General features: G+C 36.4%; 2 long non-coding RNA genes across 3 annotated transcripts; one reads left to right on the forward strand and one right to left on the reverse strand.

Moving 5' to 3' along the window:
* Positions 1–10330: 10330 nt before the first annotated feature.
* On the forward strand, positions 10331–11970 carry LOC141646301 (uncharacterized). Of its 2 annotated transcripts, none has more exons than XR_012545489.1 (2): positions 10331–10739; positions 11543–11970. It is a non-coding gene; the product is annotated as an uncharacterized LOC141646301 (long non-coding RNA). The 2 variants fall into 2 exon arrangements; XR_012545488.1 differs by having other exon boundaries at positions 10331–10711.
* A 760-nt stretch (positions 11971–12730) lies between these two features.
* On the reverse strand, positions 12731–14662 carry LOC141646302 (uncharacterized). The gene is made up of 2 exons (XR_012545490.1): positions 14245–14662; positions 12731–13139 (listed from the first exon to the last, which is right to left on the reverse strand). It is a non-coding gene; the product is annotated as an uncharacterized LOC141646302 (long non-coding RNA).
* Positions 14663–26554: the final 11892 nt, after the last annotated feature.

The following is a 26554-nucleotide window of genomic DNA, read 5'->3' on the forward strand; positions in this document are numbered from 1 at the left end:
ACTATATAAGTTAAGTAATATTCCAAAGTGTACCATTTGTTATCATTTTGAAGTTGCTAACCATTGTGAATGTATATGCATATAATGTTTACATCCTTCTCGAATATGTTACCATTTCGAAATAAGTAACATATTGGCAAATTGTGCGAACATTGATGCTTAAATACAGGGACTATCTAGAACTCAAAATCAACGAAGGATTATGCTACTCAAATGAACATGTCTAAGATAAAGTCTCAAACACAAGTTGAGTACATCGTAAAATGTTTACATACTCTAACTGATGTGGTTACATTCTGGCTAATATGGTTACATATTGTAATACATTTTGTAAAATAGTTACAAATTCTGACTAAGATGGTAACATTATAATACACAAATTTAAAACCGCGCCATCGCCAACTTTTGTCCCACCTTCCTTCGCGAATGCCCTAGTCATATTCACCTTTACTTGCTCCACCTTTCTTTATTACTGCTCGAGTACACCTCTTCATAAACTTTGGACAAAACGGATAACATATCAAACAAATTTGACAACATATAACAAACACGAATCAACTACAATTTCAAAATAAAAATAGATTTCATGTCCAACAAAACTGGTAACATACCCAACAAAATGGTAACATCTAAATATATATATCTATAACTTATATCATTAAATGATAACATATGCAAAAAAAATGGTAACATATTAAAATAATGTTCTGATTTAATACCAACTAAATGGTAACAAAACCAATAAAATCGTAACATATCAATAAGGTAGATCACTAAATTATAACATACTCAACAAAACTGATAACATACCAAATAAACATTCAATCAAACTAAAATATCAACAAACTGAAAAAATTAAAACCAATATGACATTCAATCAAACTAAAATGAAAAAACCAATTTAAAACCATAAACAATAAAACCAAAAACATTAAACAACAAAAATCAATTTAAAACCAAAAACAACAAACCCCAAAACTCAAAAAATTAAAATTATATTGAAATGAGAATAACTTTTCCGAAAACATCACTTGCATGTGTACCTCTATTATTCTTCTTCTTCTTAAAACAACTAAAAATGGTGAGATCAAACCAAAAAAACAAATGAAAAATGGTGACATCAAACTAAAAATGGTGACATCAATCTATAAAAATGATACAGTCCGTCTTGCTTGTGACGGAGGTATCCGTCACAAGGTTGCGACAGGTCGGATTGTACCAATTACATGGTAAGTTGATAAACAACGTGTACTGTATATATACAGTGAATGCACAGTGATTACACTGTTGGAAGTAAACAATTAATAAATTTTTGTGTTCCCAATGGGAGATAATTAGCCACAAATTTAAAACGTTTAACCTGATTTCATTCCTATCAAGATCATTATTTACACCCTTCTCATCTTCTCTCCTTCTCTCTTCCCTTTCCATTTTCTCTGTAAACAAAATCTATATTTATCTTGTTGGAATCCTTCATCCAAAGCCTACTAAATACAGAACATTATCATAAAATATGGTAACCAAAACAAAACCGGTGAAGAAAAACACAAGAGCAACAAAGGCGGCTGATGATGTCGTTGAGGGTATGTCTTTTTAGTTATTTTATTTTAATTTCTTTGATGGTTTCAGTTTATTTGTTTGTTTGTTTTTGTTTTGTTCGATTAAAATTGGTTTATTTATGTGAGAGTAGGTATTTTCATTTTCATTGATTTTTTAGATCTTCCACTAGAGGCATAAACATTGAGAATGATTTTTGTTGAAGGTGCAAAATTTTTGGTTCATCCTTTTTGGATTTGGTGTTTTAGTGCTACAAATAACAAATTTTATCGATTTTTGAACATGTTTTAAACTGGTGACATTTTATCATAATATGGCAACATATGTTCGTCTAATATGTGAGCAAAATGGTAACATGGTAATATGTGTATAAAATGGTAATATAGCATGATACAAATGGTGACATATCTGCAACATACTACGAAAATATCATATAATATAATGGTGAAATGTGAGTTTGTGTATATAATGTTACCATTGTAATTAGAATTTGTTACTGTTTTACAATATGAATTACAATATATTACCATATTAGTCAAAGTGTAACCATATTAGGTGATTAATGTAAACATTTTAGATATGTTTTGATTAGATTTGATAAAAAGTATAAAATGTTACCAACTCAGCCAGGATATGTAGCTATTTTACAATATGAGTGTATGTGTAAAATATGTAACTCCTGTGGTGACATATTATTCTGAAATGGCTACATATTAAGCAGAAATATTGACATATTGATTTTGGGTGTTTGTTTGCAGTCGATGGGTGTTGAATAATGAAGAGGCAACACCTTTAAATGGCAAGATCACCCGGCGTTATACTTACACTATAGATGCGATGAGAAAGGGTGTCGCAGACGATAGAGGTGTTGAAGCCGCAAAGGGAGATGGTGAAGCCAAGAAGCGTTGATAAAGTGTGGCGGCGAAAAAGAGTGCTTATTTTGGTCATGTTTTATGGTTATGTTAAAATATTGTTGATGTTGTTTGAAATAAAACTATGACTTGTGTTTGATTTTTAAGGACTTTATTTTGGACATGTTCTTTTGGGTGACATAGTCCCTCAAAAATATTCGCACAATTTACAAATACATTACCTTTTGTAGAATGGTAACATATTCGATAATAAGGATGTGAACATTATAGGCATATACATTGTCATTGATTACCAACTTCAATATGATAATAGATTTTACACTTTGAAACATTACTTAACATATACAATGCCATAGTTAATTCCCTTTTTAGTTGAATCACTTTCTAAATTTTGTCAATATGTAAACTGCTTACTTCGCAATGATGATATATTTTACAAGAAAGTGTAAACATAATGGACATATACATTGTCAAATGAAATACAGCAGGAATGACGACAACTTGTTTACATATTTATTCATTATGGTATCAAATTGTATATAGCGACATATTGTACAATAATGAAAATATTACTTGTAAATTACACTCCAATATAAGAAATTGTAATACCCAAAATATTTCGATATTTTATATGTCCGTTTTCTAAAACTTTTAGTATAAATAATGTAATAAACTAATACGTGGCTATTCTATCTTAATGCAAATAGTTCCTTGCCATATTCCTTTGTTTATTTAATTGAGTCTTGCCTAACCTCTTTAAAACTAAACCCTTGTTCAATATAACCAATTCCTCCGTATTTGTTTTTCTTGTGGCGGCTGTTGCTGAACATTGCTTATGATTTACCAATTCATTATCTTTTGCACCTAATTCCTAATTTCAAGATGATCTTGTTCTCTCGCCTGTATGATCGTGAGACACCATTATGCAATTGCTACTCCTTTCTATATCAATTATATTTCTTTCAAATCCTGAGATTTATTTTAAGGTAACACGATTTTACCGATCCTATTACTCTTATTATTGTTTGGGGTTATATGAATTTATGTTAATTGTTGTTGACGTGGTGTAATTTATGTGCTAAATCAATTGGGTGATAAATTGTGTAGATTGTTGTATATAGTAGTAATTATATATTTATTATTTATTTTGGTAAATCGGTGGTATATGTGAGATGGGATGAGTCGTAGAATGCTATGAGTGTAGCATTGTGAGTTTGTTACCACTTATAATGAATTATTATTAGTAGATTGAATGGTGTAATGATGGATGGTTATATGTTCAGTGAGTACGAAGTAATTATTAAGAATTGTGAGATTATAAGCTTTGGTCAGCTTGAATACAAATGATGATGACGATGGTTATCCTTTTTGTGACATTGGTATATTATAAATTGTATGGTTCCAGTAATAGTGGTAATGTTTGGTTGATTAGATTGTCCGACTTAATTATAGTCGTATAACGAATTGTCGAATTGGTATCTGGTTGGACTTTGGTATTGTGTTTAAATTGTCTTTCTCTTTGACCTTGCCTCGTGGGTGAGTAGCTTAGAGCCTTGTACTCTAAGTGTTGAGCAGTTCTTTAAAGAACATTTGACAATATCGATATTGAAATTAAGATGGAAATCTGGTTACTGGTATTGAGTTATGAGTTATGGGGCCTTTGAGCCGAGTTATGTTTACGGTACCCGAGTGACCATGGTTATTGAGTTATTTGAGTTTGAAATCGATATTGAGATGGAAATATTGTTTCGCGGTCTTATCCGCCAGTTCACTCACCCCTTGTCCTGGTCTTAGGGTCGACGATGAGAATACGATATCTGGTTACTTTGGAGTATTATATTATGAGACGGAGTAATGAGTAAGATGGAGTAATGAGTTGCGATTGAGCTAATTATTGGGACGAGAGAGTGTATTATATTATGTAATAGTTTGAGATTGAGATTAGTAAAGGGGAGTGTTTTTATTATTCTCTCTGTTTATTTTTATTTTTACATGTCTGTGTTTCCAAGCCATGACCAAAAACTATTCTGCTTCTATTGAGGTATTATCTGTTACTCAGCTTTCCGGCTGACGTGTTTTCTCCCTTCGGGGCTACTCGTCATGGGGGTAGTTCCTTGTTGTCTTGTGGTTTTGCTTTCAGGTCTTCCGCTGCTGTTCAAAAAGGATTTTAATTCAAGTGAAGATTTTATTTAAAGATTTCGAAGAAAGTTTTATTTCATTTTTTTATCTTGTATTATTTACTTTTAAAATGGATTTGTAATAAGGGACTTTGTATATTAATTATAATATCCCGTATTTTGGCCAGTTTTGTATGTAAATGTAAGTTTTAAATTTAACCAAAATATGGGGTGTTATAATTGGTATCAGAGCGGGTTCTTTCTTGGTCAGGTGTTGAGATCGTCATATCTTAACACCGCTCTTTTAACTTTTTAAACTCTTCTTATATTTTGAATTGTCATTTTTATTCATTTTTGAAAATTTTACGTTCGAGGACGAACTTTATTTTAAGGAGGGTGGAGTGTAATACCTCTCAAATTTTATTGTGTCATTATTTTCTAAACTCGAACTTCGGGACGAAGTTCCTTTTAAGAGGGGAAGATTGTAATACCCAAAATATTTCGATATTTTATATGTCCGTTTTCTAAAACTTTTAGTATAAATAATGTAATAAACTAATACGTGGCTATTCTATCTTAATGCAAATAGTTCCTTGCCATATTCCTTTGTTTATTTAATTGAGTCTTGCCTAACCTCTTTAAAACTAAACCCTTGTTCAATATAACCAATTCCTCCGTATTTGTTTTTCTTTGTGGCGGTACATTCTTTGAACATTGCTTATGATTTACCAATTCATTATCTTTTGCACCTAATTCCTAATTTCAAGATGATCTTGTTCTCTCGCCTGTATGATCGTGAGACACCATTATGCAATTGCTACTCCTTTCTATATCAATTATATTTCTTTCAAATCCTGAGATTTATTTTAAGGTAACACGATTTTACCGATCCTATTACTCTTATTATTGTTTGGGGTTATATGAATTTATGTTAATTGTTGTTGACGTGGTGTAATTTATGTGCTAAATCAATTGGGTGATAAATTGTGTAGATTGTTGTATATAGTAGTAATTATATATTTATTATTTATTTTGGTAAATCGGTGGTATATGTGAGATGGGATGAGTCGTAGAATGCTATGAGTGTAGCATTGTGAGTTTGTTACCACTTATAATGAATTATTATTAGTAGATTGAATGGTGTAATGATGGATGGTTATATGTTCAGTGAGTACGAAGTAATTATTAAGAATTGTGAGATTATAAGCTTTGGTCAGCTTGAATACAAATGATGATGACGATGGTTATCCTTTTTGTGACATTGGTATATTATAAATTGTATGGTTCCAGTAATAGTGGTAATGTTTGGTTGATTAGATTGTCCGACTTAATTATAGTCGTATAACGAATTGTCGAATTGGTATCTGGTTGGACTTTGGTATTGTGTTTAAATTGTCTTTCTCTTTGACCTTGCCTCGTGGGTGAGTAGCTTAGAGCCTTGTACTCTAAGTGTTGAGCAGTTCTTTAAAGAACATTTGACAATATCGATATTGAAATTAAGATGGAAATCTGGTTACTGGTATTGAGTTATGAGTTATGGGGCCTTTGAGCCGAGTTATGTTTACGGTCCAGAGTGACCATGGTTATTGAGTTATTTGAGTTTGAAATCGATATTGAGATGGAAATATTGTTTCGCGGTCTTATCCGCCAGTTCACTCACCCCTTGTCCTGGTCTTAGGGTCGACGATGAGAATACGATATCTGGTTACTTTGGAGTATTATATTATGAGACGGAGTAATGAGTAAGATGGAGTAATGAGTTGCGATTGAGCTAATTATTGGGACGAGAGAGTGTATTATATTATGTAATAGTTTGAGATTGAGATTAGTAAAGGGGAGTGTTTTTATTATTCTCTCTGTTTATTTTTATTTTTACATGTCTGTGTTTCCAAGCCATGACCAAAAACTATTCTGCTTCTATTGAGGTATTATCTGTTACTCAGCTTTCCGGCTGACGTGTTTTCTCCCTTCGGGGCTACTCGTCATGGGGGTAGTTCCTTGTTGTCTTGTGGTTTTGCTTTCAGGTCTTCCGCTGCTGTTCAAAAAGGATTTTAATTCAAGTGAAGATTTTATTTAAAGATTTCGAAGAAAGTTTTATTTCATTTTTTATCTTGTATTATTTACTTTTAAAATGGATTTGTAATAAGGGACTTTGTATATTAATTATAATATCCCGTATTTTGGCCAGTTTTGTATGTAAATGTAAGTTTTAAATTTAACCAAAATATGGGGTGTTATAGAAATACACTAAGAATGTCAATTATTTACTTACATATTTATCTATTATGTTACCCAATTTAATATGGTAACATATTTTGCATAAATGAAAGCATTCATTAAGATATTGTGGAAGATGTTGCTTTCTTAATACTGAAACCCACGGCCTATGAATGTTTCATATACATCTTGCAAATAAATCCCCATTTTTCTGCTTTCATCCCCAATAGTGACTTTGAATAATTTGTACCTAGACGAACAAGTTGACATGATGACATTAGGGCCAAAAGCAGAAACATTCATGAGATATACGAGAACATGTGACTTTGAATTAATTACGCAAGTTAACAGGGTGACACTATGACCAAAATTAAAGACATGATTTAAATATACGAGAACGTGTGACAATGATTTAACTACGCAACTTGACAGGGCGACATTAGGACTAAAAATATGGACATTCATTAGATATACCATAACATCGTCATCTTCGCCCTCCTAGCATCCTATGCACATTCAAGTAAAAATTTCAATTATAATCAACAAAAAAATGAAGATTCTTCTTTTATATAGATTTGATTGAACAAATTAAATAAATTAAGATTCTTCTTTTGTATCGATTTTTTCACATCTTCAACAAATGTAAACCAAATAAATTAAAAAATTTCTTTTATATTGATTTTTTCATACCTTTAACAAATATAATATTTTGGTGTATGCATTTTAATAGTAATGCTAACAATAAAAAAGTATAGACATCAATATAATACTAAACAACAAGTGCCAACTGAGATAGTCTAATTAACATGGTGACATTTGCCAAAAAAATATAGACATCAGTACAATACTAAACAACAATTGCAAATTCCATTATCTGTCTTACTATAGTTGACAGGGTAACATTTGTACTAAAAGTGTAGACCTTTCTGAATAACCCACCAACATGTGCATTTATATGAACTGCCATCATCTAGTTAAGTGGATCACATGAGAAGAAAAAGTAGACATGAATAAAATACAAAAACAACGACTGCATTTTACATTATATATTTATATGACTTATTCTAGTTGACAGTTGACATTTGCCCCAAAAGTAAACACCTTTGTGAAAAAATTGTAAACATTCTGTTGTAATTTAAAAAAAAATGTGTCCTAATTATACATACATTTACTATTATCCGTCAACCCTCCATGTATTATGACATCATCATCGTCTTCGTCCACCATAGTAACGTCAATTAAGGCTCCATTTTCGTCAGCCATTATTTTGATCGCAAGTTTTTTGAGATATTAAGAATGTAAATTTTGACAATTGATTTTAAGACGCATATATATATATATATATATATATATATATATATATATATAATTTTGAACACAAGCAAGATTTTAATGACATTTATTTTTTTGGGCTTTCTTAGCAATGTTGAACAATAGATAGATCAATAAGTCTTGCTTGTGACGGGTTATCCGTCACAAGATTGCGATGGGGCGAATAGTACCAATTACGTGCAAAAAGGGATGAGAAATGACGGAACATTGTACTGTGCACAATTCTGACTGAGTAGACTTGTTGGGACTAAAAAATAATAAAGGGCGCTGTTAAATCCGCGGGCTAAATCAACCAAAACACGGGAATTGTATGTACATATCATTAGCCTTGAGTAATAGTTAATGCGCTTGACATTTTTGCCACTTTAGTCTCTCTCTATTTGCACGTACCACTATATTTGTGGTAGTAAAATACGGATTTTTGTCAATAAAATTTACTACAATTAGTCTTACTATAGACGGATATATTCGTCAAAAGTAAAAGACGGGTCAAATATATTTAAAGTGGTGACATTTTTAAGCTCCACCATGCAACTTGTTGTTTGTCTTATGCTTAAAGTTGGTGAATATTGGGCCCGTTTATAACAATATACGGATATCTCTCCTCTATAATGAGAATTTGTGCACTTACCTAGACCTGACAACGGATTAACGAGTCCGATTCGGATTGAGTCAATTTGGGTAAGTTTAATTTTGGGTTTGCTAGCTTCGGACATGACGGGTTATTTCGGATTTGCGTAAATTATTATCGAGTTATTCATAGGTAATAATCTGTTTGTAACATTAAACATTCAGTTCGGGTTATAGTGGTCCGAGACAATTGGGGTTTCGAGTCAAACTCGGGTCTTGAGTTCAAGTTTGGGTCTTTTTATTCGGGCCGGGTCTGTTTTGTCAGGTGTACATTTACCTCTCCATTTATGCCAATAGAGTCACATTTACGAATCATCAGTGTATTAAGTGAGTTGTAAATTTCGCGATTATATAGTACAATGTACATATTCCGTATATATAAAAAAATACGCAAATTCTTATTTCATACGGGCTATTTTCTATCTGAAATAAGATGGACCAAATGTAGCCATTTTACGATAAAATATTACTATTTTCTGATAATATGTTAGCAAAATTTCAGAGGAAAAGTGACAACTTTATTTAGTTATAACATTTTGTCAATAAATTGTTACATGTGAAGAATCACATGTAGGTCTCCCATGTCGGAAAAATAGAGAAGAGTGATTCAGCTTATAAGCCAAGGGGCTACTCCACCCATTGTCAATTGGTTTTGGGATGGAACCTCATTGAACTTATAAGGTGGATACTCTCTCCTCCTCGACGGGTGCAGCTCAAGCTCATGTGCGATCTAACATTAAATTTTATTAAAGAAATGGTGATATTTAGTCCGTCTTATTTCAAACTGTCTGAAACAAGACTTTGAGAAAATAAGTAGGAAAAGTGAAAAAAGTCTCATGATTAGACGTCAATATAAAAAAAAAATACTGAAAAAGAGTAAAAAAGTAGTGCTAATGATGGTATCATGGCAGAATGGTAGCTCACAATTGCAGAGTTACAGTAAAGGACTAAAGGGTAAAACAGCCGTGTTTTAGTTGATTTCTCCCGCGGATTTATCAACACCCAATAATAAAATCCTATTGCTTTCCCAAGACAGACCATTTACCACAAATTTCAAAAGTCACTTTTAACATAATCTCTCCTTCTCTCTAAAATATTTACCGTCATTTTTTTCATATTCTATTATTCTCTCTTAAAACCTCTCTTTCTCTCATTACATTTTCTTGCTAAAAATCTTCATAAATCAACCAAATTCGAAAACATTATCAGAAAATAGTGGGAAAAAGGCTACGAAACAATATGCAAGACGACAACCGGTTAAGAAGATACAAGAGCGAGAAAAGCAGTAAATAAAGTCGGGAATGGAGGAGGTAATATCATTTTCACAAATTCTTCCTTATGACGGAGGTACCCGTCGCAAACTTGCGACGGGTCAATTACATACCATATTAATCGCGGGTCGGAAAACAGGATACGGACAAAGCACTGTTGCTCATTTATTGCATGTTGTAGGTGCGTGACAGTTATTGTCAATTATTGGCAATAAGTCCTTATTGCCTTTAATGCCATATATCTCCATATCTCTCTCATTAATGCTAGTCTTCTTCTTCACTCTCCTACGTCTTCATCTTCAGTTCAAAATTGTCTCAAATCCCATTCATATCTATCTACAATAAGTCTTGCTTGTGACGGGTTATCCGTCACAAGTAAGAGACGGGGCGAATAGTAGTGTTTTAGTGGAAACGGGTTGAGAGTTGATGTTTGATGGGTGTACAGTTGTGCATGGGAAATGACAAAAAATATTTAAGAAAAAATATTAAATAATACCCCTTTCCCAAGACAAGCAACCGTCCACCAATTTTGAAAACACCCCCTAATCATCATTATTTACACATTTACCGTCATATTCATTCATCTTCCCCTCCCCTTTTCTTCTCTCTTAACCTTCTCTCTTCCTATTCTCAGAACATAAACGCCTAAAATACCCACAAATCAACCAAAGTTCCCAACAAAGTTCCCAACATAGTCATCATAATGAAGGAAGCGGTGATCTCTTGTTCATATATTTGTTTCGGTTTGTTTGTTTATGTTTTTTCGTTTTTTTGTTTGATGATTGACACATGCAAGTGATCCATGGTTGTTCCGGTTTATTTTTTTTGGTTTGTTTTGTTTTTTCATTGATTTACATCAATTTTTTACATTCATGTCAAGCGGTTTTGGTGATTTTCATTGATTTTGGCTCAGAATATTTTCAGTTGAAATGGTCACAAACTGAGTTAAAATGTTTACAGTTTTTTACTATTCATAACTTAATATGTTGTGGTTTTTGTTCAAAATATAGATTTCAATGTTTCATAGTTGTAATGGTCACAAACTGACTTAAAATGGTAACCATTTTTGTATATTTCTGTAGGTAGGTAACATTGTTCATTAAAATAGGTACTTGTAATGTATTTGGACATGTGTTATTTGCAAGGGACGATGTCATAGAAGATGATCCATTTAAGACGAAATGTAACCATTTTTAGACAAAAAATTATTAGAGCAATTTTTTAAGCTATAACAGTGTGTCGTTAAAATGGTCACATTTGTCGTTAAAATGATGACATTTGGTCCGTCTTAAGCTTAAAATGAAAATTGCCCGTCTTAAATGAGAATTTGTGTTGCACATTTATTTGTATATTTTACTTTTTGATTTTTGTTTATGGGTGAGCAAGTGATTTATTCTTTTTGATGTTATTTGTTTGTGGTTTAATAATCGACACATGTTAATTTTCTCAGTTTAATTGCTTAATTGTGTATTTTTTTATTTTTGTTTGATTTTGATTTTTGTTTATGGGCATATGCAAAGTGATTTGTTCTTTTTCTCGTTGTTAGATGCTGACGAATTGGTGACAACAGAGCCGATTTAGCAGTCAAAGCCTCAAGGAAAGAAAAAAGTGATGGTTGCGAGGGTGGGTGGCTCGTGAAATGGTCATTGTTTGGCCATGTTTGTGGGTGATCCGTGAAAGTGTCACTTTTTGGTCATAAACTTTTGCACAATTGTTCCTATAATTTATCAATATGTAACTTGCTATTGAAGGTTACATTTCCATCAAGAATATAAACTAACAGGCAATATATCTTGGTTATTGAGGACTATTAGAATGATTACATATTAAAACACAAGTGTTCATAAAATTAACACTTATGTTATCATCTTGTGTATGGTAACATATTTTTTAATAATGACAATGTATTTGTGTACATGTTAAAAACATATTGAGCATGCATGCCAATTCTTTACATTTTGATATTCAAAAATATGAACACAATTGTTTATAATTCAACAATTATGTTACCAACTTGTATATGGTAACATAATTTTCAATAATGACAACAGTTAAAGTTCATAGCCATAAGAAGTACATCTCGTAAATAAGTTCTCAATTTTCTGCTTTCATTCTCAATAATTATTTCGAATAATCTGCCACAAGTTGACTGGGTGACATTAATACAGAAAATATAGACATTCATTAGATATACACTGCCATGAGAGATACACCAGTAATGTCAAATGCTCCCATATTTACCCAGTATAATGTATTTGGACATGTGTTATTTGCAAGGGACGATGTCATAGAAGATGACCATTTAAGACGAAATGTAACCATTTTTAGACAACAAATTATTAGAGCAGTTTTTTAAGCTATAACAGTTTGTCGTTAAAATGGTCACATTTGTCGTTAAAATGACGACATTTGGTCCGTCTTAAGCTTAAAATGAAAATGGCCCGTCTTAAATGAGAATTTGTGTTGCACATTTATCTGTATATTTTACTTTCACACCATTTGTGATTACATACTTCGACCCATTTGTTAACATGATGATATTAGGTGTAGCAAAAAGTTCACATTTTTATTAATAATGTTACCAAATTGTAAATGCTAACATATTATTCAAGAATGACAACATTTCCATTGTTCACATATTCAATTCATTTATTATGTTAGCAAACCATATGTTCATGATATAAAAAAAAACATGTCTATCTTAATAAATCATATGTTACCAAACAAATGACTGTAACATTCTGAATATAGATGTGAACATAAATCGAAAACAGCTGTGAATGTTATTACACACTAGTATAAACTGTAAACATAATTCACATAATTGTAAACATAACATGTTCACCTAACTAAATGCATTATACTAACTTAAATTGTTCCACAAGCTCTACTTACACCTTACATATCCCACAAAGGTGGTTACATAATATTGAACGTCGCAAAATGTTTAAATCGAAATATGGTTCTACATATGGTGATGCTATTAATTAGCTTCCAAAATCCAACTATGATATTTTTGAATCCCACATGGAACATGCTTTCCTAATACTAAAGACTACGGCCGGAGTGTTATTTATACATCTTCCATATGAGTTTTCACTTCTTCGTAGTCGATCCAACAATAGACCCTGAGTAGTTTGTACCTGTGGAGGTTAACATGACGACAAAAGAATAAAAAAAGTAGACATTCAAAAAACAGTTACCAACATATTAAGTATAATTAAATTCAAAATAGGAATATATAAATAAAAATAATAAGAAACACAATAAAAAATCACATGAGATGAACTAGCCAACAACTGCAATGAAGGCATGTTGACAGGGCAACAAAAAGTTTAAAACTACGTACATATTGATTCATCATAAAACACTGACTATACAATACCTGTCACGGTTGTCAGAGTAACAAAAGAATGAATATACACACATTATCATGATATATGGTTACATATTAATCGGTTACAATAAACATCTTCTAAACTTCCAATATGTCACTATTTTTGCTTTACATACAGCCATTTCATTTAAGCATAACAATGTAATATGTCTCTACTTCATTTTAACATAGTAAATTAATATGTAGTCACTTCAATCTAATATGTTTACATCTGAGTACTACATTTTACCACATCAATAAATTTTTGGTAAAAAAGAACATATCTAATATCATTCAATTTAATTATTTTAGCATGCATTAAAATATGTGAGTGCATCAGTGTATCATGTTACCACATAAATACAATATTATAGAAATCAACATTTTTCATATTTTTTTATATTTAAACTATTTCAATTCACTATGTTATAATTTTAGCATATGATGTCGCCATTGTAGAGGTATATATTATCATTTTTCAATCACTAATCATCAACATAAAATAATGTAATAAATATGTTACCATTCAATCAAAACAGTGTTACCATTCACAAAACAAATAAGAATTCAAATTTAATGGAACGAAGACAACCACCAAAACAAAAAATTTCACCTTCAACAAGAGTTTTTCAAATTTTTTGTTGTTTTTATGTAATACTTTTATGTATGGATCTGAATAATAATGAATGAATCTCTATCAAATTTGATGGACCAAATAAATTAAGTATTTTTTTATTGATTTTTCCATACCTTCAACAAATGTAAAATAAATTATGATTCTTCTTTTGTATTGATTTTTCATACCTTCAATAAATGTAACATTTTGATGTACAAATTATAATAATAATGTTAACAATAAAAAATAAGAATACCTTTTGGGTGGGAGTAAAGTATCCACCGTCTTCCTTGTTATCGGAATGTCGATTTTTGACTGAAAAATAGATGAAGATGATGATTAGTTGAAGATGAAAGGGAAATTATTTGTGTTTTTGGTAGAAAAAAAAAAGTTAAAAAGAGGAATTAGGGAGAAAGATGAACTTTGATGGAGGAAAATTAACTGATTAAAAAATCTTTTGAAATCATGGAGAGAAATTGATAGAAGTGAAAAATTGATAAAATAATGAATGAGTGGGTGTAAATCAAGGAAAGTAGCCGCCTAACATCTACCATCATACCCCACTTGCCAATTTAATATTATAACAAGTACATGCTATTCGGTACCCGTTTCATACAATATGGTATGTATTTGACCCGTCTCTTATTTGTGACGGATATCTCCGTCGCAAATAAGAATTTGTGTAAGATTAAAGTGTTATATCTCCGACCTCCTACCTCACTAATTCACTATGATACTGTTATAGTGGCATCCCCTATATACTAAATGAATAGGAAAAGCTTTACATTTTCCCGTATAGAGGATTTGTTTCTAGTTTTTTTTATAAAGATTTTGTTGACTTTGTATAGCTAAAATATATGTTATTAAAAAAAAATCTCCCCTCCATTTTTAGTCTTCTCATTTATTTTCTCTTGATCTCCTAGACAATATTTTGACCGCTCTTTTCGACACATATATATAACTTCTTTTTTGCTTGAAAATGATATTTTACGAAAGGAAAGAGATTTTGATAAATGGGAAGATATAAAAAAATTGGAGTATAAAATAATATCACTAATTTCGTGTAACACCCCCATATTCAGAGGAGCCTTAACTATGCCTTCCTTAGCATATAAGGGCATTACCATCTCGGTTGCCCGAGGATAGTAATAATCAAATGTCGATAAGAGAACTATTATGTTATATTACAAGTGAATTAAAACCAACGACGATATAAAAGATACAACTCAAAGACTACTCTCTAAAGCTATCGAATCTCGTGAAGACTCATCCCTGCCCGGACTCCAGCTATCAACAACATCAACACCTGCTAAGACCGAATGCTCACCATAAGGGATCACGACAGACACATAACAAACAAAACAACCACACAAGGTCAGTATTGAGTTAAGATACGACAACAACAACATAGCTATCAACACGACACAACGCTATCAATCTCACACACAATCACAATAATCCAATCAACCTCATCCGATCGTCCCTTTGGATCAGCCCCCCGGTGGGGGACCGCAGCCGTACCCACCAAATCCCCGCTCATCATACCGAGCGATAACCCTGTCCATTAATGTGCACATCCCTTTCCGTGGCGGGTTCCACGAAGGGCGAAACTAGGGCTTGAAGTCACTCCCGCAAGTGACTCCACTCAGCCGAGAACGCATCTTGAGAACCAGAGACAAACAATCACAGACAGCTGCAACGCAAAACCAACAAACTGTATGTACTAACCAACCACAGCATACACGCTGCCACACAACACAGCCACAACACAACAACAATGATACGACTACCGACACACTAGACTATCCACAGAAACTGAGTAGGCGAAATTACCTTTAAGCAAAGCCTATAACCACAACACCACATCTATTACTACCAAGCAAACCCTAACTGCAAAGATGAGGATACGGATGATGATTATGACATACCTACAAGGAGAAACCCGGCAAAAGACCGCTACCCGACTCAAGTGACGCTCTCCTAAGGCACAAGGATCTTTAAAAGGCTTCCATGAAGGTTTTATGGTGAAGGGAAGGAAAAGAGGCGACCAAAGGATAGGAGGAAAGTGGCGGAAGTGAATTGCGGATATAACAAAACGCGATATAAAACCCTCGCTGAAAACTCGGTACTCGATCGAGTACCCCACATACTCGATCGAGTGACCCCCTACTCGACCGAGTAACTACGCTACTCGATTGAGTAGCCTCTACTCTATCGAGTACCACTCATAACTCGTAACCCAAGATGGCTTTGGCACGCACTTCTAAGAACTATTCCCGCTCCCAAGGTCAGTCAACGCTGGTCAAAGGGTCCCTAAAAGGGCGGGTATTACAGTCTTGCCCCCTTAAAAAGAACTTCGTCCCCGAAGTTCAACTCACCTATCTCGACGCATAACACACGGGAAAAACACGACATCACCATTCTTCCTATTCAAGTCATTACTCCCCTGAAATACCATCCCCCATGTCATCATCATCACCGTCTAACGCTCTATTCATACATATATATATCGACTCTTGCAACTATCATACAAACATTATCATCATCAACCGTCACTCTATATGTATACTTCAACTCTTACAAGCTATCATATATAAAACATCAACCTCGCAATACGAACCAACACAAACAATGGGTACACATGATAACAACTATCAACCCGAAATATATCTCATATCAAATTCATGCTGCACAACTAATACCACCATGTTACTTAACAACGCGATTCTATTACGACACATTGCACCACAACTATCTCCTTATGACCATCCTTTAAAACATACTATCACATTCACTTCAATGAACTAAAGTAACCACTTTCACTTCATATGAACAATGTGATCAAAGTACTAGAAAATTTTTAAATAAACAACAAAGCATTATAAACGAACGACAACATTAATTCAAAAATCAGTCTTTTTATTTTGCGACATTACTCTTCCCCTCTAAAAAGGAACTTCGTCCCCGAAGTTCACCACCAATATTACCACACATATTACCTATTACTTGCATCCTAACATAAATTAGAACCATATAATTTATTATGGACGTTACGCCCTAAGCATATACTCGTTAAATTAGAAATCATACACAAACCACCGGAATAACTAGCCGCCGTCGATAAAGCATGTTAATATCGTATGCACAAATGTATGAAAACATGTAACTTCGATGGATAGATAGTAATATGACATATGTAATATTAAAATAACAAGAAACCGTCACCACTTCACTAATTGTGACAAACATGCATATAAAACCGAAGCGCGGCTTCCAACATATGAAATTAACGGTTCAAAGGTGTTACTACGCACTAATAACCCCATTAAACATCAAACTTGCAATTATAAAACAACTGCACCTTTTTAATTTTCGAAAACCTCCTGTAACAGTGCTACTCGATCGAGTATGTAGTGGTACTCGATCGAGTGCCATGCTACTCGATCGAGTGTCTTGGCTACTCGATCGAGTAGCCCAAAGATCAGAAAGCTTTATTTCCTTCTTTCCTGCAGCTACTCGATAGAGTACGGGGTACTCTGTCGAGTACCTACAGACCAAAATGCCTTATAAAACCTGTCATAAACCAAGATATATATACATAGCCGTCATATAACTCGAGTCGGGATGACTCCCCGACTCCCAACATCCTGCAACAAGGTCAAATATAAAATCCGGCCTTATGGCCAATAATACAAGTCCATAAACCAAGTTTCAACGAAAACAACTACCAACATCTAACAATGCTACCAACATCTAAAACCAACGACCATAAACAGAGATAAAACAAGGAGCATCACTCCTGCTGCTGCTGCTGCTCAACCTTCACCTCATCACCACCACCACCGCCAGAAGTGCCCGCTCCCGATGACCCAATACCCGCATCCACTCCTGCTCCGGCTCCCGGACTCACGTACCATGGGGTCAAGCCACCGTAGGCAAAGGACTGAGGTGTCCCCCACGTCGACTAATCCACCCCGTAGGAGTGGAAAACCCCACTATAGTCCCCAACTCCACTCCACCAAACCGGATGCGGTCCCTCGGTCCCTATCCCCTGAGTGTACGCCATCTCGTGCATGTTCCTGAGTGTCAAAGTAGATGACACTCTCTCTGCCAAGTAGCTAGATCGCGTCTCCGGGGTGTCGAGGTAAGGGTAGCACGGAAAAGGGTGCTGCTGCTGCTGTTGTGGTGCTACCGGCCGTGGCCTAGTCTCCGCGGTCCTCTCCCTCACTCGACGGGGTCCTCTCCCAAACCTGGGCCTCTCCTCCACTACTACCGCCGCGTTCTCGCCCTTCTTCGGCTCGGGCATCACCTCGAGGATTGTGTCGTCGATGAGATAGGTCTGCAGCTGGCGAGGTCTATCAACATCCTCCTCCTCCTTCTCCTCATCAGAGTCTACAGTCACAACCGCCGGCTCTAAAGGCTCCGTCTGTGGGAGGTGCTCAGGAGACGGGATCCCCATCCAGCTCATCCCCTACACTCTCCAGGCTAGGCTACCGTCAGCCAAAGTTCTCAACCACTTCAGGTCGAGATAGTAGTCACGGTCCATAGTAGGCACTGGGGTAGCTAGAGGCACATACTCCGAAGAAGCCTCAAAGGAGATTAGCTTTTCAGCTAACCGAGTGGCGATAGCGCCACAACTCAAGTACCGGGACGAGGCAGTAGCCATCAAGGCAAGGGCAGCACAGACCATGGAAGGAGCATTAAAGACAACTTTCCTGGCCCGCTCCCGGTTGAGGTAAGACATCAGAAGCAACACCTCATGATTGTTCAGTTTACTGATATCCGGTCTATCATAAAGGAGGTTCGAAAGAGAACGGAGAAAGACCCTCAAGGTAACATGCTGAACGTCATTAATCAACATGTTACTTGAGGTGGGAGCGGCTTTCCGTCGGACAAGGCATTTGGCAGACACCGCACTCAGCGGGAATATCGGTGATAGAATCCTTGGGAGGCTTGGCCAACCCAAGGTGAGACGCAAACAGATCCATAGTCAACAGAAGCGGTGTTCATCAACCTAAACTCAACGGTTTTGGCAGCGGGGTCATAGTTAAAGGAGCTCATAAACTCCAAGGTAAGAAAAGGGTATGTATGTTTCCTCAGCCTATACAAACCCAAAAAGCCCAAAGTCTCGAATATGTGACGGACATCCGTCTCTATTCCCAAATCCTCCAACAAAGTAGTATCTATACACCTCGTCGGTCTCATTTTGCGTTTTTGCAAAACCACAAAACGCTCTCGCTGTTTGAAGTCTACAAACACAACAGAAGGGTACTCCGGAACTGCGGGTACCACGGGTCCACTCCCTTCCCCAATCTCAGGTTGAGTGACCCTCCCCGTTCTTCGTGACGGGTTCCTACGTTCGGTCTCGGCATCTGTGTTCAGTATATGACTTAAGCAACTTGCATAAACATGTAAAGCATATACTTTCCGCAATTTGGATTTACATACTCAGCTAAGTACACCAATTCATTGACAAGTTCGACATGTGAAGCACATAATTCATGCCATTAAACTTTGAATGCTCAGCTAGGTACACACATTCACCAACAGTTTCCTCAATTTGATATATAAACTCAGTTTATAGCTACTCATAAACCATAGTTGTGAAAAATTTATCATGGTTAATACACATGCTCAACCAATTCCAACAACCTAGCATGATTCTAAGGCTACTCCATAACACTCTTAGTAACATGTGAGGCAATTGTACAAGCTCATGGAAAAGTAATTTAGAACATATCATCATCACCTTCAATGTTAGAAACAAACAACTCAATTAAACTTGTCAGACGGTCTCTACATCTGTAACAATTTTGGCATATTTTCCATCAATTATCATTACTACTATCATATTGAAGTTCAACCTTTACTTAAACAGCCATATACAACACCAAATTCCAAATATAGATCACGAATTTCCATTTGAGACACTTTTAAGACGGAGTTTTAAGGCAACTTTCTAAGGTGAAAATCATCAAAATCCATCCTTTAACATGATATAAACAATGTATAATACTCAATTCCATCATCTAATCAATGTAAAACAATCAAAAATCAATTTCAATTTTTGTAACCCTAGAAATTTCGGCTTCAATATTGGCAATTTCTAGCCTATTTTACAGCAATTAATCACCAACAATCAAAGAAAGAGGGCATGTGAATCATATTTCAACAATTAAAAGCAATAAATTGATCATAAGAATCGAAAATTTCAGATTGTATCATTATTCTAACACATTCAAATCAATAAATCATGTAAATTAGGAAGAAAAGCATACCTTGATTAAGTAGTAAAGTAAAGAAACGAAATCAAACAAAGGAAACAACCCCAAGAATCACAACCAACACAAGATGAGGAAAGCTTTTGAGAGGAATTAGGCCTAGGTTTCGAAATATAGAAGAAGAATGAGAAGAATAGAAAGAATAGGGGTTTTAATAAACCCGTAAGATTCACTGTACAGTAACCTACTCGATCGAGTGTCTAGGGTACTCGATCGAGTAACTCCCTACTCGATCGAGTAGGCGCTATTTCGTCGAGTATCTGCAGAAATTTTTCCACATCCCGACGTCATAGCTTCCTAACTAGATCGAGTGAGGTCTACTCGATCTAGTAAACACTCGTATTCGGTCAAGTATGGTTAAGTACTCGGTCAGAAGTATGAAGTAAATCGAAGATTCCTGCAAAAACAACATCGCGTGTCGATTCCAAACTAAGTTCGGAATTCGGCACTAATTATCAAGCTCATTCCCGCATTACTATTATTACAAAAGCATACCATATCGTCACACAAATAAGGTTTATTCCACCTTACGCTACACAAATTTCCCAACTCGGTTTACCTTCTACCGAATCATTCATAAACATAATCACGTCATCATATTACACTTAAAATTACTTTACACATTACTACCGAACACGTGTTCACTTCAACTTGAAGCATATAATTAACATTAATTAATTCTTTCATATATTATATAAATGCATACTCTTCATAACAAATTAATCTATCATGTTTCAAATTCAATCATAAGCAAATCATCTTACACAAATCGATTGTCACGCAGCGGAAAAATTTCAACCAATAAACAAGGCATAAACGAATTACTATATGCTATGTTTCATATTATAACTCAACAATTCTATAACTATCATTATCGTAATTACGGTAGGGTTTATAAACTCGTATATGACTACCATCATCATCAACTTATAGCAAACACCAACATGTTCACTCTTCCATTATAGCACACCCATTCACATTCCCACGCATTAACTGTAACACCCCCATACTCCAAGTGCCTTAGCAGGACCACTCAGGTATGAGGACATTACCATCTCGGTTACCCGAGGCAATGATAATCAAATAAACAATGAAGAAACAACGTTTAAATATAAATACTTAGCGAAGAGTTACAATTCTCAAAACCAAACCAAATGTGTAACACATGTTCTCAAACTAACTGTTCTAGCTGAAATGTAAATAAACTAATAAGCTACAGCGGAAGACTCCTAACATCATGTCGTGGCAATCCCAGCTATCCCAGTACTCATCTCAATACCTGCTCAATATCTGCTCACCATCCCCGAATGGATCACCGCAGGTTTACAAAACAACACCGGGGTCAGTACTAATCACACAATTCAATATATATTAACAATAAGATAAAATGACTTAAATCACACACACACAATCACGCCAAATCCAATCATCTCAATCATCGATCGTCCACTTTGGACCGACCCCCCGATGGGGGACCGCAGCCGTACCCACCAAATCCCCGCTCCACATAGTGAGCGATAACCCTGTCCATTAATATGCACATCCCTTCTGTGGCGGGTTCCACAGAAGGCGAAACTAGGGCGTGAAGCCACTCCCGCAAGTGACCCCACTCAGCCGAGGCCACGCCTCGCGAACCATAGACAATGATCACAACCACAATCACAATACAATTACTATATCAAACAACCAATCACAACACATCACCCAATATCCCATTATGGGACTAATACTGAGTAGGAAATCCTACCTGGAAAGCACACTGTCAGACGGTCTCTACTGCTGTATCAAAAGGCCTCCTCTATGAAACCTCCCCCTATCATACAACACATAAATGCTACCCAATTACATACTACTCAAAAACCCCCAAATCTCTATATTAGGGTTTAACCAAATCAAAGGAAAGACAATAAAAAGGGTACATAGATCTTACCCTCGACGCAAGGAACTCAACGGTATAACCAACGACGAGAACTGACCTTCCAAACTCCGGGGATTGCTAATAATGCGATTAGGATGAAGAACTTGCTTGCTTTCTCTCTTATACAGTAATTTAGGTTTTGCAAAAGTGATTTAGAATAATGACGACAAAGCTTATATACCTTAATCGCATAATTAACAAAACCCGAGAAAACTCCCCGTAAAACCGGACACTCGATCGAGTACCCGAGGTACTCGATCGAGTACCCCCTTACTCGATCGAGTACCCCCTTACTCGATCGAGTACCCTAGTTACTCGATCGAGTACCCAACAGGTCAGAAACTTTTCTAAAACGCAACTTACCCTTACTCGACAGAGTAAGGCCTACTCGATAGAGTACCCCAAGACTTATAAATACGGAGTATTACAGTCTTCCCTCCTTAAAAGGAACTTCGTCCCCGAAGTTCAAACCACTACTAAACAAAGGTACTCCCATAACATTCCCGACTCAACAACCAAAACAAAATTCAACATAAAACGTGTTACTAACCCAATTCATCCCGACACACATACCGACACAACATACAAAAAGGGTATGAAACTCTTAAAAACTCGTCGCGATCATCTCCTACCCCCCTAAAAGAAACAAGGTTACGTCCCCGTAACCATACATACCTGATCAAAAAGGAAAGGGTAACGCTCTTTCATAGCTTCCTCTGGTTCCCATGTAGCTTCCTCAGTCTCGTGGTTAGACCAAAGGATCTTAAGCAAAACTGTCTCACCACTCCTAGTCTTCCTAACCTTTCGGTCAAGAATCTGCTTAGGCACCTCAAGATATGATAAGGACTCATCTAGCTCTAAGTTCTCTGCCTCTAACACATGTGACGGATCACTCACATACTTCCGCAGCTGCGATACATGAAACACATTATGCACTCTCTCTAATCCGCGGTGGTAAAGCCAGACGATATGCAACTTCCCCAACTCGCTCTAAGATCTCATAAGGCCCGATAAACTTCTGACTTAACTTGCCTTTCTTCCCAAATCTCATAACCCCACGCATAGGAGACACTTTCAAAAGAACCTTGTCCCCAACTTGAAACTCTATGTCCCTGCGATGTAGATCTGCATAACTCTTTTGCCTATCTTGAGCTGCTCTCATCCGTTCCCTGATCATCTTAATCTGTTCCACCATCTCATGCACCATCTCTGGTCCTAAAACCACTGCCTCAGCGCTATCGTCCCAACAGATTGGACTCCTACATCTCCTCCCATACAAAGCCTCAAACGGTGCCATACCAATACTAGTGTGATAGCTGTTATTATAAGAAAATTCTATCAAGTCCAACCTCTGTTCCCAGCTACCACCAAAGTCCATCACACAAGCTCGCAACATATCCTCAAGAGTCTTGATTATTCTCTCTCGTCTCCGTCTGTCGCAGGATGAAATCTTTGTACTCATCTTCAAAGTTGTTCCCAACGATTCCTGCAACTCCTTCCAAAACCTTGATATAAACCTCGCATCTCTGTCAGACACTATGTCCTTAGGGACTCCATGTAACTTAAGCACGTTCTTTCGATAGGCCATAGCCAATTGTGCCTTAGTCCATGTATCTTTCACTGGAACAAAGTGAGCTGACTTGGTCAGTCGATCCACTATTACCCAAATCATGTTGTTACCTTGTTGACTCTTTGGCAAACCCACAATGAAATCCATGGAAATGGATTCCCACTTCCACTTAGGTACCTCTAAAGACTGAATCTTCCCTTGTGGTCGTCGCTGTTCCCCTTTAACTCTTTGGCATGTCGAACAACGGGACACAAACTCAGCTGTCTCTTTCTTCATCCCAGGCCACCAAAACGTTTTCTTCAAATCCTTGTACAGTTTGTCACCACCCGGATGTACTGAGTATGGTGTACAATGTGCCTCTGTCATGATAGTCTTTTTCAATTCCTCATCATTAGGGACACACCACCTACCATCGAACCTCAAACTACCATCTGTATGAATAGAAAATCGGGACACTGTCCCTTTCTCTACTCCAGCTCTCCACTCAACTATCTTAGGATCCAACGTCTGTTTACCTCGAATGTCATCATAAAACTCAAGATGTACTGTCATATCACCCATGGCGTCTCCTTTCTGCATCATATGTATCCCAAACCTCGCTACCTCATCTCTCGGCCTCATCAAAGATAGAGCTGTACACAGAGAATGTACACTCTTCCTACTCAAAGCATCAGCAACAACATTGGCCTTCCCTTCATGGTAGATGATTTCCATGTCATAATCGCCAATCAGCTCCATCCACCTCCTCTGTCTCATGTTCAACTCCTTTTGAGTGAAAATGTACTTGAGACTCTTGTGATCAGAAAATACCTTAAAGATTGCTCCATAAAGGTAATGTCTCCAAATCTTGAGAGCAAACACCACCGCACCCAACTCCAGATCATGAGTAGAGTAGTTCTCCTCATAAGGCTTCAATTGCCTAGAAGCATAGGCAATCACTTTACCGTTCTGCATCAACACACATCCCAACCCATTCTTTGAGGCATCTGTATAAACCTCAAAGTTCTCGATCCCTTCAGGCAATGCTAAGACAGGAGCTGTGGTCAAACGCTCCTTTAATGTTTGGAACGCCGTCTCACAACTCTCATCCCAACGAAACCTGTTCTCTTTCCTCATCAACGCTGTCATAGGTCTAGCTATCTTGGAGAAATCTTTCACAAACCGTCTGTAGTATCCAGCTAAACCCAAGAAACTCCTAACCTCAGCAACATTCTTTGGTGCTTCCCACTTTGTCACTGCTTCTATCTTTGCCAGATCCACAGCTACCCCATCTTTAGAGATCACATGCCCCAGAAAAGCAACTTTCTCTAACCAGAACTCACACTTGGATAGCTTAGCATACAACTTATGGTCCCTCAAAGTTTGCAACACGATCCTCAGATGCTCCTCATGCTCCTCCTTAGTCTTAGAGTAGACTAAGATATCGTCGATAAACACCGCTACAAACTTATCCAAAAACGGTCTAAAGATCCTATTCATCAAATCCATAAACACTGCCGGTGCATTAGACAACCCAAACGGCATCACCACATACTCATAATGACCATACCTTGACGTGAAAGTCGTCTTTGGTATGTCCACCTCTCTAATCTTCACCTGATGGTACCCCGACCTCAAATCAATCTTAGAAAAGACTGATGCACCACTCAACGGATCAAACAGGTCATCTATCCTTGGCAAAGGATACTTGTTCTTCACGGTCACTCGGTTTAGCTCTCTGTAGTCTATGCACAACCTCAGACTCCCATCTTTCTTCTTTACAAAAAGAACTGGTGCTCCCCACGGCGATACACTAGGTCTAATGTATCCCTTCTCTATCAAATCATCCAACTGCTTCCTAAGCTCCTCCATCTCCTTAGGACCCATGCGGTACGGTGCCTTAGAGATTGGCCCCGTCCCTGGTTTCAACTCTACTGTGAAATCTATCTCTCTTCCCGGCGGCAACCCCGGAATCTCCTCTGGAAACACATCCTCAAACTCTCCCACCACCGGTATCTGATCAACTGTCGGACCCTCTATCTGGTCATCTCTCACATGGCACAATATCAAAGGACATCCCTTCCTCGGATATGACTTCAAAGTAATAAATTGCAATCAACTTAACTTTGGTTTTGACTAGAAACCCACGATAAGACACACTAACACCCTTAGGACCTCTTAAAGACACTTTCTTTTGATGACAGTCTATCTTAGCTTTATACTTTCCCAACCAATCCATCCCGACTATCATCTCAAAACCGTCAAAAGGAAACTCTAGCAAGTCTACAGAGAAATCAACTTGCCCAACTATCATAGATACATCTCTAAACAACCTCCCACATGATACAGACTCACCCGAAGGTATAAAAACTTGCTCACTAACAGACTCATATACCCTCAAACCCAACCGCTTAACATGACTCGAAGATACAAACGACTGAGAAGCCCCCGAATCAAACAAAACAAAGGTATGAATACCATTAACAAGGAAAGTACCGGTGATAACGTGAGCATCCTCCTCAGCTGCTTTCTTCTCCATCATGAATAACTTTCCATCGGTCTTCCGTCCACCTCCCGGACAAGATTGGTGATGTGGTCGGCTTAGCACCCGACCCTTGATTGTTGTTGTTGTTCGTCGGTGGTTTCTGATAAGAATTACCGCCGTTGCGGTTGCCTCCACTGTAACTCGACTTCCCGGTTTGGCCATGACCCACCCATCACTGTTGCTCGCGTAGCTGCGCAGTCTCGGAAAGATCCGGTGCACTTGTGCACTCATGTCTCTTGTGGCCTACCCCACTACAGCTATAGCAAGTCACTC

This window comes from Silene latifolia, chromosome 3 (genome assembly GCF_048544455.1).
Source record: "Silene latifolia isolate original U9 population chromosome 3, ASM4854445v1, whole genome shotgun sequence".
Classification (NCBI taxonomy): domain Eukaryota; kingdom Viridiplantae; phylum Streptophyta; class Magnoliopsida; order Caryophyllales; family Caryophyllaceae; genus Silene; species Silene latifolia.